Below are 16712 nucleotides of genomic sequence, written 5' to 3' on the forward strand. Positions count from 1 at the left end.
ATCCAATTAAATATTTTTGTCAAAGCCAAATAGATTTTACATTTATTTTGTTTTAGTCTTTCATTTTGAAATGAAAGATGAGTTTGAGATATCCAGTTCTGATTTAGTTGGCTAATCATTGCATTAACTCTCCCCTTTTTCCTTGGGTAAACATTTCGGTGAGAGGTTGGGCAACATTTTGGATCGAGTGAGCATATTGCTTGTTGAACACAATAACTATATTCCCAAATTCGCTCCAACATTCAGAGTAATGTGAAATACACTATGGGTATGAGACACTATTTATTTTACTCAAAATGAAGTCAATAGAATCGAGTTTCCTTTGGAAACTAGATTGCATTGTGTCTGGCGGACCTTATTCCACACAATAGTAAACAAAACACAAAATGAAGAAAAATCTTATTTCAATACGAGCCTTGTTCATCTGTTCATCTGTTATGTTCACAAACATTTTGTCAGTTATTTGAAATCTCCATTGATCTCAACGTAAATAGGCTGCAGTGTCAGAAGTCCTGTTATTGTGAGGCTTAATCACAAAGCTTTTCTGTTTTTCAAAGGCCTTTTTCTTGTGAATATGAAAGGGAAATGGTCTGATTGCTGCATGCATTACCATGGAGCAAAGTCACATCTAGCCACAAACTCAAGAAAGCCACATTTTGAATGAATTTTACTTTTTTTTTTGCACACCTGCTATCCCTTCAAACCCCCCTTCACCTCCAAATCCCTTCCTCTGTGTTTCACCTTTTCTTTGAGCTTCTCCTTGCTGTAATTATTCATTCATTTAACTTTCTCATTGCGTGTTCATCGGCTAAGAGGCGCTGTAATAATATTTTCTGATGGAAGGCATATTTTTCTGTAATCCAACAGAGTGTATGCCAGGTCTCACTCCGGGTCTTTTCATATGGAGGCTGAAGAGGCTCTGCCTCTGGAGGCTTAGTATTTTTAATCTGAATAGCTTTTTGCATTTTCTCATTTCCTGACATCACTGCCAACACTGCATAACCTCTCGGCAAAATGCCACACAAAAGCTGACAGCGTTTGAGCTGCATTCCAGTACTTTTCAACTACACCGTAAGAGGTTTTCCTGCTCAAAATATATTGCTGAGATTATAATATTTGCTATAAAATCAGATATGTGCAAAATAATGTTCGGTAGTTGTAATTTAGCCCACAAAATTAGGTCTTTTCAGCACTAATGGAAGAGCTAAAACTATAGGGGATACCCTTAGTTTCCTGGTGTTCAGACATAAAACTAATCATACCTGACCAAGGATGCAGTTTCAAAGAACAAATGGGATTTTCTTGTTGCAATACTTTCAGTATGTTCAAGTATTTTACTACATTTTCTTGAACTAAATTATTAAAAATGAAAGAAGAAAATAATTAAGAAAGCTCAAAAGGAACTTTTGATTGCAAGACAGGAGCAGGATGGATGACTCAAAATAAATTGGATCCTGAGTTAGGCTTTAACACAATATTCCTTATAAATATAAAAAAATAGCAGAAGCTGCAGTCATTTTTGGTGTTGCCCTTTAGTAGTGCTCTTTCGTGTTGCCATTTTACATTTGTGTCAAAACTGTTTGTCCAGAGTGTAAAAGGTCAAACCCCCACAGGATGAGTATAACCAAGAAACTTAATTTGTCATAAAAATCATTATTCTGAGAATATGTTAACTATGTTAACAGGAAACAAGGTTTAAAACTACATGTGCAAAAATACTGTCAAATTGCAACAATACCACTTCTTTCTTGCACTGGCTCATTTTGTAAACCTCACACACACACACACACACACACACACACACACACACACACACACACACACACACACACACACACACACACACACACACACACACACACAGTAAATAACTTGTAGCCAACATCATGTCAATATTAGCGTCAGCTAGGGTTCAGATTTAAATCCTAAAACCAAACAAAAAAGCAGATTTGTCCCTGAATTCTTACTTGAATTCTTCCATGTTTCTGTTACACCAAGCATGCTTCGCCAGATAGAACTTTTCTTAAAGCAAAACCAAACAAAAAAATCAATTTTTGAGTCTGTTTGTCAGCGGACAGCTAGCATTACACAGAGTTCAGGTGTATGGAGCAGAATGCAGGAAAAGCACACATCGTTAGCGTGAACATGACATCCTCCGAACTTCCCTGGAAAATTTGCCTGGAATCATTTACACGATCTGTCCACAGGCTGTCCCCATTTCCCTTTCTGTTGTGGGGGAATTATGTCACTGTTGCACAATCAGTTCATGTAAACTATATCAAATCTCTATGTTGTCTCTTTAAAATACAAAAATGTATTAATCTCTTGGACTTTAGAGTAAATAAAATGCTATTGCTTCATGTTATTCTACATCTACTGTGTGATATTGTCATCAGTTTGCACGTCTTTCCTGCTGTCAGACAAGTAAAACCCAAACAACTGGTGTTTTATTTAAACCTCTTCAAATGTTTTAGACTGTTATTTTGTAGCTAAAATCAGGCTAGCTATTAGAAGTCAGTGTATCCATGCTGGAGTTGTGTGTTCAGCGTTCAAGCCTCCGCCTGCTGCAGCAAATGCCATACATCACTGCAGGACTCAGAAGAACTGCCCTCGTCACAGATTAACCTTCACACCCATCTTTCTTTCTTTTCTTTTGTAATCCCAGATCATCTCCGGTGGGTGAGTCATTCACTCACAATCTTGGCACATAAGACCTAACACACACACACACACACACACACACACACACACACACACGTTTACATCTATTTTACACACATCCAAACAGACACAATCATACACACACGCAGGATAGCGAAGCTCCTTCATTGACAGGGTCACAGAAAGGTTTGCGGTCCCCCTGCCCTCCGCTGTCACACTGGACCTGCTAAGTCTGAAGTTTAATGGACCTGGGCATGCACAGTTGTTGGAACAGCAGGGAGGAACGTTTGTGTTACTCTTGCACAAGCACTAACTCTTTTTGACATTAATGGATAAAAAAAGAATAAAAGGAAGCTTTTAATTACATAGACAACGGATAAAAACACAGATTTATTTGACTCTGAAAATAAAAATCAGATTATCTGAAGAATTGTTTATAAAAAAACACTAATATGACAAATGAAAAAGCTTAAACTTTTTAGGGGGAAAGTTCTGCTGGCAGGACCTGATACATCCAAAGTTCAAGCGCATTCTCAACAGGTTGTGCATGTCAGGATCTGTGAGTGTTGCATACAGCAGCTGTAGGCAACAGTTCATGTGTGGGAAAAGTTCCTCAATTATTTGATTTATAACAACTTCCAAATACATACAGTATGCAACAAAGATGGCGCCCCCAACAGGAGCAACACCCGCAACTAAACGCAACAAAAGGCAAGATCAGTTTTCTCCACCCCAACTAGTGGGTATCATATGAAACTGGAAAAGCTACACTTTCAGATGTTACTGAACATAATCTTTTTCTGGAACGACCACTTCAAGCCGATCTCAAAACAAACCGAAAGACAAAATTCACATTTCACAGACAGAGCACAGAGAGACCCGCACAGAGAGCAGGGATTCCTGGATGGAGATTTTACATTTTCGAAATCATGTATCATCAAATTATTTTATAGCCATATTCTCTTCAAAAAGGGTAAAAAACACATTTGGCACATTTTGGCACAGTATAGGTATCCTAGTGGCCAAATAGAGAGTCTGCCTGTTACTATCCACAATAAAACCTTTATAAAATCTATGTGCTTTAAGCTATTCTCATGTAACTTGGTACAGTTGTAGTCAATGAGTTGATGAATCCAGGCAGCAATGTGTGTCTTTATAATTATGTGCATTGCTATCATGGTGTTTTCCACTGTGCAAACTAAAAAAAAAATTAGACGAGAATAAAAATGTATTTATTTTTTTTTGGTTTATCGCAATTTTCTCAGACATGTGAACATTTACAATTGTTCTGACACTGGAAATGTATGCTGTGAGGTCTTAGCTATCCATTGAGACCAAGATTATGCATATTGCCCTCATAAGTGTGGAGATATTGTTGATTTAATTTGGATAGGCCTGTTCAGGCGAAATTCACCTCCAAAATCCCTAGCGGTGAACATGGAGCTGCAAGACCGCAAAACCTTTGCTGGATGGTTATTACTCCACATGGTAGTCTCTAGCCAGACTGCGTGGTTTCTGAGTAATCCTGTTGCCTGTGACTGCTCTACATTCTTTTGAGCTCTCCTGTGAAGGACCTGGACCAGTTTCCAACTCATTTCTCTTTGTTTCACCCAAGGTCCTCAGCTGTCACTCGCATATTCGTGATGGAAGATCTGAACCACCTCACCTGCTGCAGCTCCGACATCATCTGCCTGCCTGTTTGCTCCAGCTTTTCCGGATCTAAAAGACTCAGCACTAGTTCCTTTGATTATCTCCACCCGGATCCTGCTTACCCTGCCTTATTTTCCGCTATCCAATCACCCTCATCTCAGTCCAGCCATTAACCTGCCTTTCCTTTTAGTACATACTGTAATTAAATTCCTTAATTTAGTCTCCGAGTGTGATTCTGCACGTGGGTCAGAAAGCTTCCGCCCGACATGTCGGGGCAAGCAGTGACCAAGATAATATATGTATAGCAACTTCTAAAATCCCAATACGGATGGCATAAGCTCAAATGAGAGAAAACTGTGGCTCCAAGATGCCTATCACCATTAGCATGTCTCATCTCCAACACAACTGCTTTACAGATGTATTCAGTCAAATAGTTTTTTTATAACTTGAGATTTTGCTCTTCATGACCTGATCATGCGATCAATATCATTTTGTGTAAAATAACACCGCTCAAGGTAATTGTGTTGCCAGATTTGGTGGATTTATAACCGGTCGGGTAGTTTTCAAGATTAACTGTCAAAATTAACTGCAAAAATAGACTTGGGTGAGAAAATGTAGCATTGTTGACAAATGACTGACAGTAATGTCTGATTAGTTAAGGAAGGTAAGTAATGAGTGGAGTTCAGGGAGAGGAAAGGGCAAGCATAGTGCTTACTGGACCATACCTAACAGAAGTAACTAGGACACATGCTCTAACTGACACAGGGAGTCTTTGAGTCGCGAATAAAGTCAAATAACATGGCGCTTGATCAACATGACTGGGGATCAAAATGCATAATAATTCTAAAAGAGCAAAGATGAACCACATCAGACGTACCTGCAGGGATGCGGAAAGCTGCATGTCCACCAAACATCTAAACATTTGGGTCCAGACCATGTATTTAATTGAAATGCTTTGAACTTGTGTATGTTCTGTGTCAAGTGCCTTGAGATTACTTTTTCCATGAAGAGTCATCCAAATAAATTGGAGTGAATTGAAAAAAGCAAGAAACGTTTTGTTTTTTGTTCTTGTTAAAAATCAGTTTCAATTTCATTCGACTGAATATTTGCTAACGTTAAAGTGTCACACCGTTTATTTGGATAAACAAAGTCGTGCAAAAGACATTTTGGCATCTAAGTCGACTGCCTTTCAAAAGTCCGCACCACATACTATAAATAGACGTATTGGTTTATATAGATTCACCTGATGTGGTACAAGAAAAAAGGCATCAATAAAAACAACAAAAAATACATTTTATACCAGTGGGAATTGCTGTTAGTGGGAGAAGAACCAGGCCCACATCATGAGAGAGAATCTCTGCAAACTAAATGGCTGGCCAGCCTAAAGTTAACACCGTAATAGCTTAAAGTTTAACTTTAGTTTTCTGTCAGAGCAAGAAACTAACTGCCCTTTTAAAAGGAAGAAGAAAAACAACTACTATGAACTAATTTACAGTAAGTTCATAAATCTAAGTGGAAATTGTTTCAATCCTTTGACTTTATATAACTGTCATTTCAGCTGACAGTTTCTATTTAAAAATCCACTCATCACTGTTTTATTGTATTAAATCATACTATAAATAAACTTGCAGAACTTTGAAACGCCTCATTATGAGTGTTTGAAGCCAAGAAGCTGGCAGGAGAGGTCATTTATGCCTTTATAACAAATTTAAGTTTCCCCCTCTTGTTTTCTCAGTGTTCTTTTATGGTTTACTCAGTTCCTGTTGTGCACTGCAGTTTCAAACCAAAACTTTCGCTAAGCATGTAATAACAAACCTGTGTGTCAGACACTTGTCAGACATGTAGATAACCTTCAAACATCAAAGGTGATTTTAAATTGTCTAAACTCAAAGCTGCTTGCTGAGCTTCAAACTTAAAGCAGGTGCTTTCAAGAGCCAATTTAAATTGACATTGTTTGCTGCTTTACTTTGTAAAGAATACTTTGGAAATATGCTGAAAACAAGCCTCAAGGACATATAACATGCACTACTATAAAACGAGCAACCATACAAAACATGAAAAAATGACATCTGAATAAATCAGCCTCGTTTTACCCCAAACAAAGTGAGAGTTGCTCAACAGATGTCAACAGGAATCCTTGGATGCTATTCACTGTAATTTGGATAAAATGTTTTCTTGTTCAGGAAGGATACTGTCAATATGTAATTGATGCATTTTTTAAAATTAGTTACTAAATTATAGTTTTTAATATAGTAATATATTATAGTTTATAATATAGTCTATAGTCAGTTAGTGTGTTTTATGTCATACAGCTGATTATTGGCAAATTTAAAAAACTAAATAAGGTTAATGGAGTATATAGGGATTATGTGTTTTTTTCCCCTACAGGTCAAGACCCTTCATAGCACTGTTTTTCTTCATATACGTCAGGCAAGGCAAGGCAAGTTTATTTGTATAGCACATTTCAGCAACAAGGCAATTCAAGAGGCTTTACATAATGAACAAAAAAAATCATTCAGTCAAAAGGCAGTTGTAAACAATTGAGTTTTTAACCTTGAGTTGAAGGAACTGAAGGTTTCAGCATTCCTGCAGTTTTTAGGAAATCATATCCAGATCTGTGGAGCATAAATGTCATGGTTTCCCAGTGTAGTTTTTTACTTTAACTCACTCCCCTGTCTTTCCAGATCCTGCCACCCTAATCAGCCAGAAATCCACTCATTCCCTTCACCTGTGCTTCCCCACCCAGCTCCACACCTGGTTTCCCTCATCAGCAGTTCCCATCATATACCGGCCCATTTCCACCTTTCTGTTGCCAACTTGTCGAGTGTCTTTGCCTCGCTTTCCAGCCTTCCTGTCATGTTCTGTTTCTGCCTGCCTGCCTGCCTGCCTGCCTGCCTGCCTGCCTGCCTGCCTGTCTGCCTGCCTGCCTGTGACCCTGTATGACTCCTGGTTTTTTGGATTTTGCCTGCCCCTTTGGATTGTTTGCCTGACCTGCCTGACTACCCGGTTTTGACCCCTGCCTGCCTTGGACCCGAATAAAGCCTCTTGGACTCTGATCTGCCTGGTGTTGTGCATTTGGGTTCTCTGTCCGGTCTGAGCCGTGACAGTACAATATGGCCAAAAGAATGAACCCAGCCAACATGGACCCACCACGTAAGGATGTGGATTTATGGGAGTTTTTTTATGGGGACCAAGTGGTGTTCTACCACCGTATGGTGAAGGGGACAGGGACATGCCTCCAGTCCTAGCCTGTTGCTGTTCCCGAGGTGGTCCCGGACCCACCCCAGTCTCTTCCCCCTTTCTGGGGAACACACCTGGCTCTGGGTGGGCCCAGGAGCCTGCAGGCTCAGGGGAGGCAACGACGACGGCGTCAGCGCCAGCGCCAACCCCAGCCCCAGCTTGCTCCTGCTCCTGCTCCCGTTGCTGCTCCGGCGGTGGTCCTGGCCGCACCTCGTTCTGCTCCGGCAGTGGTCCTGGATGCATCGCCCCAAGTTCCGGCTCCGGCGGTGGTCCGGGAGGCCCCAGCCTCAGCTCCGGCCTCAGCTCCGGCCTCGGCTCCATTCTCGGCCTCAGCCTCAGCTCCAGCTCCGGCCCCCGTTCCTGCGCCGGTGATGGCCCCGGAACACCCGCAGCCAGCACCACGGACCCGGGCTCCCCCCTCAGGCAGCTCCGAGGACCCGGGTCTTCCCGAACCAGCTCCGGGGATCCTCTGTCCCCCAAAGCCGGCTCCCCGCCTCCTGTCAGCCCCGACTCCGGCTCCTGTGGCGGTCCCGCCAGTCTCGGTTCCTGTGGCGGTCCCGCCAGTCTCTGTTCTGGAGGTGGTCCCGCCAGTCTCTGTTCCTCTTCCTGAGGCGATCCTGGATGGATCTGCCCAGCCCCGGACCGACCAGCCTGCCGTGCTCCCAAACCGACCTCCCGACCAGCCTGCCACGCCCCAAGGCCTCACTCACTCAGCAATGTCATATTCAACAACCAAGAAAGGAAAAATAAAAAAACACTTCATAAACCAACATATAGAAGATAAAAAGTTACATAAATAAAATTATATGATGACTGACCCCCCCCCACAGTCCCTCTGTTCTTTCTGGCTGCCTTGGACCTTCATGGGGGTCCACCATGCCCTGGTGTGGCGTGGGTGGTCCGGTTTGCTTCATGTGGGTGGATGATAGTGGACCTCTTCGCCCAATCTGGGGCTAGTTTCTGCTACATATTTGTATGCAAAGTGCTTCATAAATAAAGTTTGATTGGTGACATTGTTATGTACAACTTGTTGTTTATAATTATCTGAGGTAGAGGGAGCATGTAGATATTAAACAGGAGGGCTCCTAGGATAAAACCTTGCGGAACCCCACATGTAATTTTTGTCAGTTCTGATGTAAAGCTACCTATTGACACAAAGTCCTTGGTCGTTGGATTGTGATTCATTTTAGTAATCTGAGCATTAAAATGAATAAAACATACTTAATTGATTTTCAGTTCAAGAAGAATGATTGTGCCAAATAAATACATTTTGAATTTGGCACAAAAAATGTAATAACAGTTTACTTTTACCAGATAAGTAAAACTGAGAAATGTATGAGATAACCAGAAAACGCTAAGGAAAATATATTCATAAAATTAATATTATATATTTTGCTCAGAAAGAGGGCCATAGATGTAAAGGTGGTATAAGTATGTACCGGTATATACAGTTATAGTTCAGTGCTTGCTTTAATTACAGAGATATTCATAGTTAACTCTTCTATTGTCTTCATTCTGAGTAGCCGTTAAAAAAGCTCTCCGTGATAATTTAAGGATGTGTTACTAATAAAAGCTTTGAAAACTAAAGTTCAGACCTCTGCTGGGCTCAGAGATTCTGCCAGCAGAACTGAAACTCCACAGAGCCTCACTTCTAGGATGATGAAAGCTAATTGTTTTCAGCCAGTGTTGTGATCCCTGTTGACAAGCTCGCAGGAGGGAGTTGTGACTGCTCTTCAGTGTCCAGGACTCATTTCACACCCTTTTTATTGTTGAGGAGTCCAACCGTGCACATATTTAAGCCTGACGTGCCGTTGGAAGTGATTCACGGTGTACATGCTCCCATTTCTGCTTCTTTTTGTGACTTTCCCTGTTACAGCACATATGTCCCTGTGTATGCCATCTTTCTGTGTGAAATTGTGTTTCTATTTAGGCCTGTCATCTTGGCACAGTGGTGGACAATAAAGGCAGCCATGCCTCTCAGCATGATTTGTGTCGCCCAGAAGATTCCACTTAGGGAAAAGCATTTTTCACACGCCTGCTCCTCTTTCCACACCCGGTGGGAGAAGGTTTTGCTAATTCAATTTAAACGGAGAAACAGATTTCTGTCATGTATCGGTGCTAAGAAAATACACTGTTGTCGCTTTTTGTCTGTAGGAATTTTTCTGCTTGTATCTTAGCTTCAGAAGTTTGGTATCAACTTGACAGGACAGTGTTGCCAAAGCATTTATTTTTCTGTATTAAACAGTAATGATTTATAAGAAAAACCAGGGAATGTGAATAACTGGAAAAAGAGTAAGAGGATATGTCCTTTCAAAGTTTCTACAGGCATTTGCATGTGTTAACATACATTTTTATGTGGTAACATTTTACAATAAGGTACTCAAAATGCGTAATTACCAGTAAAAGAATGAGGAACTAACCAGTACTCAACCATTATTTAATCATCATGCAGTGAAGATGGTTAATAAGGTAATGGTTAGGTAATGTTGCTTAAATACAGGGAGACTAATGAGGAACCAACCAGTACTTAACCATTAGTTCATCATCAAGTACCAGTGTGGGGTTTCTGTAAGCGTGGCCCTTTTTATCCCTTTTTATAAGAGACAAGATACATTTAGCTATGTCAAAGCTGCACAACTACTGAAGTCACCTCTTAGGTGAATGAGATATTCAGAATCAGAAATCATAAAAAGGTTTATTTCCATGTATGTTACTGGACATACAAGGAATTTCTTTTGGCTTAGTTGGTGCAACAGATGTTTCTTATCAATATATACAGTACATGGTGTACACTGTTAAATGTAACTAAGCCGTAATCAACTAAAAGAAAAACCAGATAAAAGAATCAAAACGTTGCAGACTTGAATCGTAGCTCGTGAGTGATGGACCCAAAACTCAAAGGTCTTTTTTATTCCTCTGAATAAAATAGAATAATTCCATTCAGTGCCTTATTTCGCAGAGTAGTTAGAATCAGTTAAATTCAGCCCAGGTGAAAAAAGCGGTCGCCGCAGACCTCGGTCTTCATCCCCTCAAATCAAAATCGGAAAATCGGTATCCACCAGCTTTTCCATCAGATGCAGTTGCTCCTCCTCCAACCTGGCTGCACACATAGAACCTCAATAACATTTATCAAAGCCTTTCTAAATTTAAAATGTATACCAGATCTGATCTGTACTACTGTACTTAACCAATAAGAAACTATTTGAAGCCAGAAATCTGGCCAGTGCAGCCAGTATTAGCCCCAGTAAATACTGAAAAATGAAATGGGAAATGAACTGGCCTGGCTTAGCCTCATTTGTCTTGGCTTTGGCTCAATAATGAAATAGTGTCTAATATTAAAGTTCCCCCTACTGTGATGTAGTTTGAAGGGGCAGACTTGGAAGGACCTGAAGGAGAAACGATGGGTCTTGGGTGTGCCTGGCCTGAAAGGAAGAGAAGTAGGTCCATTTTCAGGCTTGTGAAAAGAGATCACCAAACTCCAATCATTAGGCGTCATGTGTACCAAAGGACCACCATCATTACAGATCAGTGGAGGGGGCACTTTTGAATGAGTTGGCTGAACGTGGAAATATTATTTCTCAGTCGATCACAGCCAGTCATTTATCAACTCACCATAGGACCTCACACACAGAATACTGAGTTTACCTGGTCTTCATACAAAACAAAGCTCGGGAGATGCTGAAATAATCAAAAAGAAGTTGAAGGAATGTTTTGCATTCGTAGAACGGAAACATTGGCTTGGAAAATCACCCAGGCACGGTCTGCTTGGACATTTGCTCCATGATATGTATCAGCAGTTTTACGTTTGAAACGCACAATGGACACCCCTAATTCATATGAATGGATCACAATCAGCTTGCTGCCAAGGTCTGCACAAATCTGTCGATGAAAAGTGTGTTTTTGGTCTCCTTTGACTGGGTATCCAAAATGTGCGAGTGCATATGTTCATCCTCGTTAACATATAACAATGTACAACTTGTGTCGAATGTTTATTCCCAATTAATTATTTTATTGCAATTGTGATGGATCATAAATTGTACTGTAGTAATCAAAGAGGAAAACTATGATAAAAAAAGAAGCGTTTTTCCCATTTCCTGCTATTGAGTATACATTGGTTTGTGTTAGTACACAGGTAAGCATGCCAACTAATGCTCAGGTACTGGTTAATTCCTAACAAACCAACATCTTGCATACCTTTTAGTAAAATGTGACATGAAACACTTCAGAATGAATGCAGGCTACTTTGAACTGCTGCACCACAATTATCCCAGGTATGTTATCAAATCAAATGTGTATTATTTTTGTAAATCAACAGTTCTGACCTTAACTTCTTGTATAAATGCTAATGTCATCCAGGTCGACATAAGTAAAGCCTTCGGGATATTTTGGGTCAGACGATGCTTGAACCTGGTTATTATGACAGTCTGTGGAGCAGAATGTGTCACTCTTATCATCCTCTTAGGAGCTCTGAAAATCTGATACTTTTACTATGTCACATTATTCAAAGGTAATGTAATTCAATAGTCAGTCATGTTACTTTTGCAAAGGAAATACAGGCCATGTGACCCTTGTACATGCATTGTAAAAACTGTTCAACTTCTACACTAAATAAAATGGATGATCATTTATGATTTTTAAAAGAATAAATAGACAGGTATGTTTTTTGCGAGTCTAGAAAGTTTAACAACTTTGCAGTATTTGTTTTTATTGAGACACTGTAAGTTTATTGTGGACCATGCTGCAATCTCTGTTCTTCCTGGTGAAGCTTTACCAACTCATCTAACGAAGACACAAAGGTGTCTGTTGTTTGTCTGCAGCTGACGACTTTTTAATTTCTTTTAAAAAAAAAATTTCCTTTCCACCTCCTTTTTCACCAGGCCTTCATACAGTACATATAATTATTTCAAATTCAGCTTTTAACCCCTGTCATAACTGCGGCAGATTCAAAGCAACGCTCCACCTGCAGATTTTAACATCAGGATTTTTTTCTTATTACCCTCTAACTCCAATCAAAGACAAATGAAATCCACCTTTTAGAAGTTGCCTTTAAACTTTCCCTCTCCATTATTCTTCGTCTAATTGCTGACTTTGGAAACCTTTTTCAACTTTGACCATCTGTTCAACCATGGACATCCACCTCTACTCTGTTCTCTGTAGGTAGTTTCAAATTAAGTTTGTATTTTAATTTGATTGTATTCTCCACTCACCTTTCTACCTAAAGTATGCACTTCCACTGACCTTACGCAGCATTGAGTCCACTGACAGTTTTAAGAGAGAACTTAAAACATATCTCTTTAGACAGGCTTTCCCCTGATGTTGATGTTTCCCTGGGCATCTGTGAAGTTACCTGTTGTTGTTGTGCTATTGTGTGTTTTATATTCTACCGCATTTTATCCCTGATGTAAAGCACTTTGTGATTGTATCTACGAAAAGTGCTATATAAATAAATTTTACTTACTTACTTACTTACTTACTTAAGTTTCTTACATTTTTATTTTTCATATTTTTTTTCTAACAGATTTCAACCAAATGTAGCTCCAGGTGTAGACTTTGTGAATATCTGCGAGGATGCATCAAAGGTTCCTCAGTCTGTGAATTTAGCTACATGGTTTGTACAAAAGCTCTGTTACTCAGATGTAAGTTTAGATTTGTCATGTTTTCTCTTAGGCGTGCTCAGGTGACGAAGTTACATCAGTAATCAAACAATTTCAACCTTGACCTCCTTTCAGACACTATGAAGATGTTGATGCCTGACAGCCATCCAGTTTCCATGCCTCCCTCACAAGAAGACAGACCTCTGAAAACCCACAAAGATGTTTGAGAAAAGTGCCAGTGGATTATCAATAATGTTGATTACTGATACGCTAACATCCAACCGCAAACCAGAAAAAACCCACCTGAAGTCTTCAAAACATCCCTCTCTAACCCAACAACACGTCTTCTTCATCAACTGAAGTCATTTAAACGCTGATCTATCTTCCACCTGCCTCGAATTTCATCTATTAATTTTATTCTACACAGAGCTGCAGACATATGCGTCCCGTAGACGTCATCAAAATAGTCCTTCTTTTCCACCACCTTTAAAGCTACACCTGTAAGCTGTGAGTTGTCATTCACAGTCATCAGCTTGTACCTGTACCTACATCCTCTTATGAAACCTTCCCCCACCTTATCTATTTCCTACAGCCACCTGAAGACCAAGTCTCCACCAGCAGCCTCCTTCAGTGAACTGTCTCCTCTCCCATCTGCCGCTGCAAACCTCCGTCTACACTCTACCTGAGTCAGTCATCACCTTCTCCCAAACTAGCCGATTCTGGTTATCAGTAAAAGATGAAAATGAAAAACAAACCCAGCAACATCTTTTAGTGAGCTGCAGTCACCTCCTTCACCAACAGATTCTTCAAGACAAATCCCCACCTTTAGTATTTAACAACTTTCAACAACAGACCCTCTATTCTATTCGTCCTTTTCTTTTTATGTTAGCACGTCCGTCCTGTTTAGTGCAACACACAAACACTACAGCAATCATCACACTACACACACTGCACCCATCACTGTCTTGCCCTTTCATCAGTCTTCTCCTTTCAGGTTTCACATCTGCATTTCAGTTCTCTCTGTCAGAATCAGGAATTTAAATGTTAATAAAATATGTAAGATCCGACTCCTGAGGACTGGTAAAGGGCGCACGCACACACACACACACACACACAGACACACACACACACACACACACACACACACACACACACACACACACACACACACACACACACACACACACACACACACACACACACACACACACACGCCAGCAAAGACCTGGAGGTTTTGTAAACTTTCATCACAAGCCACTGGCCCAGAGTAAACCTCGTGTTAGGATCTTTGGTGGGCTGAATCCACCCGCAGAGAGAATCGACAGAAAATCTCAAAAAGAAAATCCTCCTTAGTACGGCCACAAACAAAAAGTAACAAAAGAAAATCACTGCAATGCAGGACAGAAAAAATGCTTACGCAAATCCGGGAAAAAAACAACGGAGATCTTAAAGGTAATCAAAGTGCAAAAAAATGTTAAAATGGTTTACTAGAAAGTAACCTGGGAGTGAGTGATGAACACTGGTTACCGAACATGCGGAGTTACTAGCGTCGAACAGACGCCTCAGGCAGTCTTTTAACACTCCCTGAAGACAAGCTGCAAGTTTGGGAATCAAGCCACACCTACCAGCTGCCTTCAGGGAACACAACAAACAAAGGAAAAGGAAAATATAACAACCCACAAAACAGAAACCCAACACCTCATCCTCCATCCTTTATGAAAATATACTTTGTCGCGTTGAGAAGAGCCAGAGTCCTGGCGACGAATCTGTCATTTGGATGGAGGCAGGATACACCTTTGCTATGTGGTCGGTCCATGATAGGTCCCAGTCCAAACCCCTCTCTCCATCAGTCACTGTTCAGAACAACCCAACATCCAATGTGTCCTCTGACCACCTCCATATTTTTCCTTTCAGATCCACCCTCTGTTCCAGCCTGGATGGTTCAGTCCTACACCTTCTTTTATGCACCATTTTTTATGTTATCACATCCTTCAACCACAGCTTCACCTCTTTTTAAAAGGATAAAGACATCAGGGATCACCTACTAAATCCTCCTGACCTCTTTTTAACAGTCTGAATGTAAACCCTGATTTTGAGGAACTTCTGACTTCCTCTTTGTACTACTGAGCTCCTCGGATAATGAATTTACATGTCTGAAGACAGAACGTGTAGAGTAAGGTCTAATTTCACCTGCACCATGACCACATACCCCTTCAGGTATCTATTCAGCCTTTACTTCTAGTATTTCCGATGCAGTCCTCTACATACAGCTTCTTCATTATTTGTCTTTTCTTGCAGACGTCATCCAGATGCACCTTTAGCTGTAGACTTGTTAGATCTCATCAAAGATGTATCCCAGCTTCCACATGTCTCCGGTGTGTAAATTTAGCTGACGTTTCATATGTAAATACTTCCTCACTCATCTGTAGCTCATAAGATTGTGTTTTCTCTTAGGCCTGCTCAGGTGATGAATTTACATCAGTGTTCAAATAAGACCCTTTGCTGAAGCCTCCACTTGTCAGTTTCCATCAAACTTTGTTGACAACCATCCATCTTCATGACCTTTAAAGCACAAAATAAAGCCTAAAAGACTTGATAGAAGAATACAAGTGAGTCACACTACATACAGGTAAGAGCCTAACGTCACCTGCAACCTCTGACATCCTCCACCTTGTTCACTTTAAGTAACTACATATTCACCCTCTGCTCCAGCCAGTAGGATTAGCTCGTCCACTTTGGTAGACTTTGGTATTGAACCTGGTGCCACATGCAACCCACATTGTCTCAGTATGTTTATTATTGGCTTTAGCTGAAACATTAATGGGTCAAACTTTGACTCTCAGCAGTATGTACATGTCAGCCCTCGGCCTCGTTCTCTCCGTCTCCAAGTTTGTGATGAAAGTGTTAATCTAAGGGAAAGTTGACGGTAAGGCTGGTATTGTAAATGTTTGTTTTCCTTCGTTTTTTTTTACATTCAGTGCTATGGTAATGCTTCTTTCTTTTTCATCCTTTTCTAACTGGACATCTCCACTAACGTACACATTGTTTTTATTTCATTAATTGGTTAAAATGTATTGCTTTTCAGACATCACTTTGACAGTGTGACATAAACAACAATTCTCCATCATGATGAAGATGCTGAGGTGAGACACAAAAAAAACCTTAACCACTGATTTCAGCCATAAATACTTGAATAATTTAATTCAGCTCTCAATCTAATCCCACATTAGACTCATTGTACAAGCATATACTTTATATATATATATATATATATATATATATATATATATATATATCAGAGCCGCCGCAAGGGGTGTGCGAACCGTGCGACCGCACGGGGCCTCGCGCCCCAAGGGGCCTCGCGCCCCAAGGGGCCTCGCGCCCCAAGGGGCCTCGCGCCCCAAGGGGCCTCGCGCCCCAAGGGGCCTCGCGCCCCAAGGGGCCTCGCGCCCCAAGGGGCCTCGCGCTATGGGCCGTTTTTGAAAAAAAAAAAAAAAAAAAAAAAAATTTTTTTTTTTTTTTTTTTTTCGTTTTTTTTTTTTTCGTTTTTTCCCTTATAAATATCAA

The sequence above is a fragment of the Cololabis saira genome, chromosome 23 (assembly GCF_033807715.1).
Source record: "Cololabis saira isolate AMF1-May2022 chromosome 23, fColSai1.1, whole genome shotgun sequence".
NCBI lineage: Eukaryota > Metazoa > Chordata > Actinopteri > Beloniformes > Belonidae > Cololabis > Cololabis saira.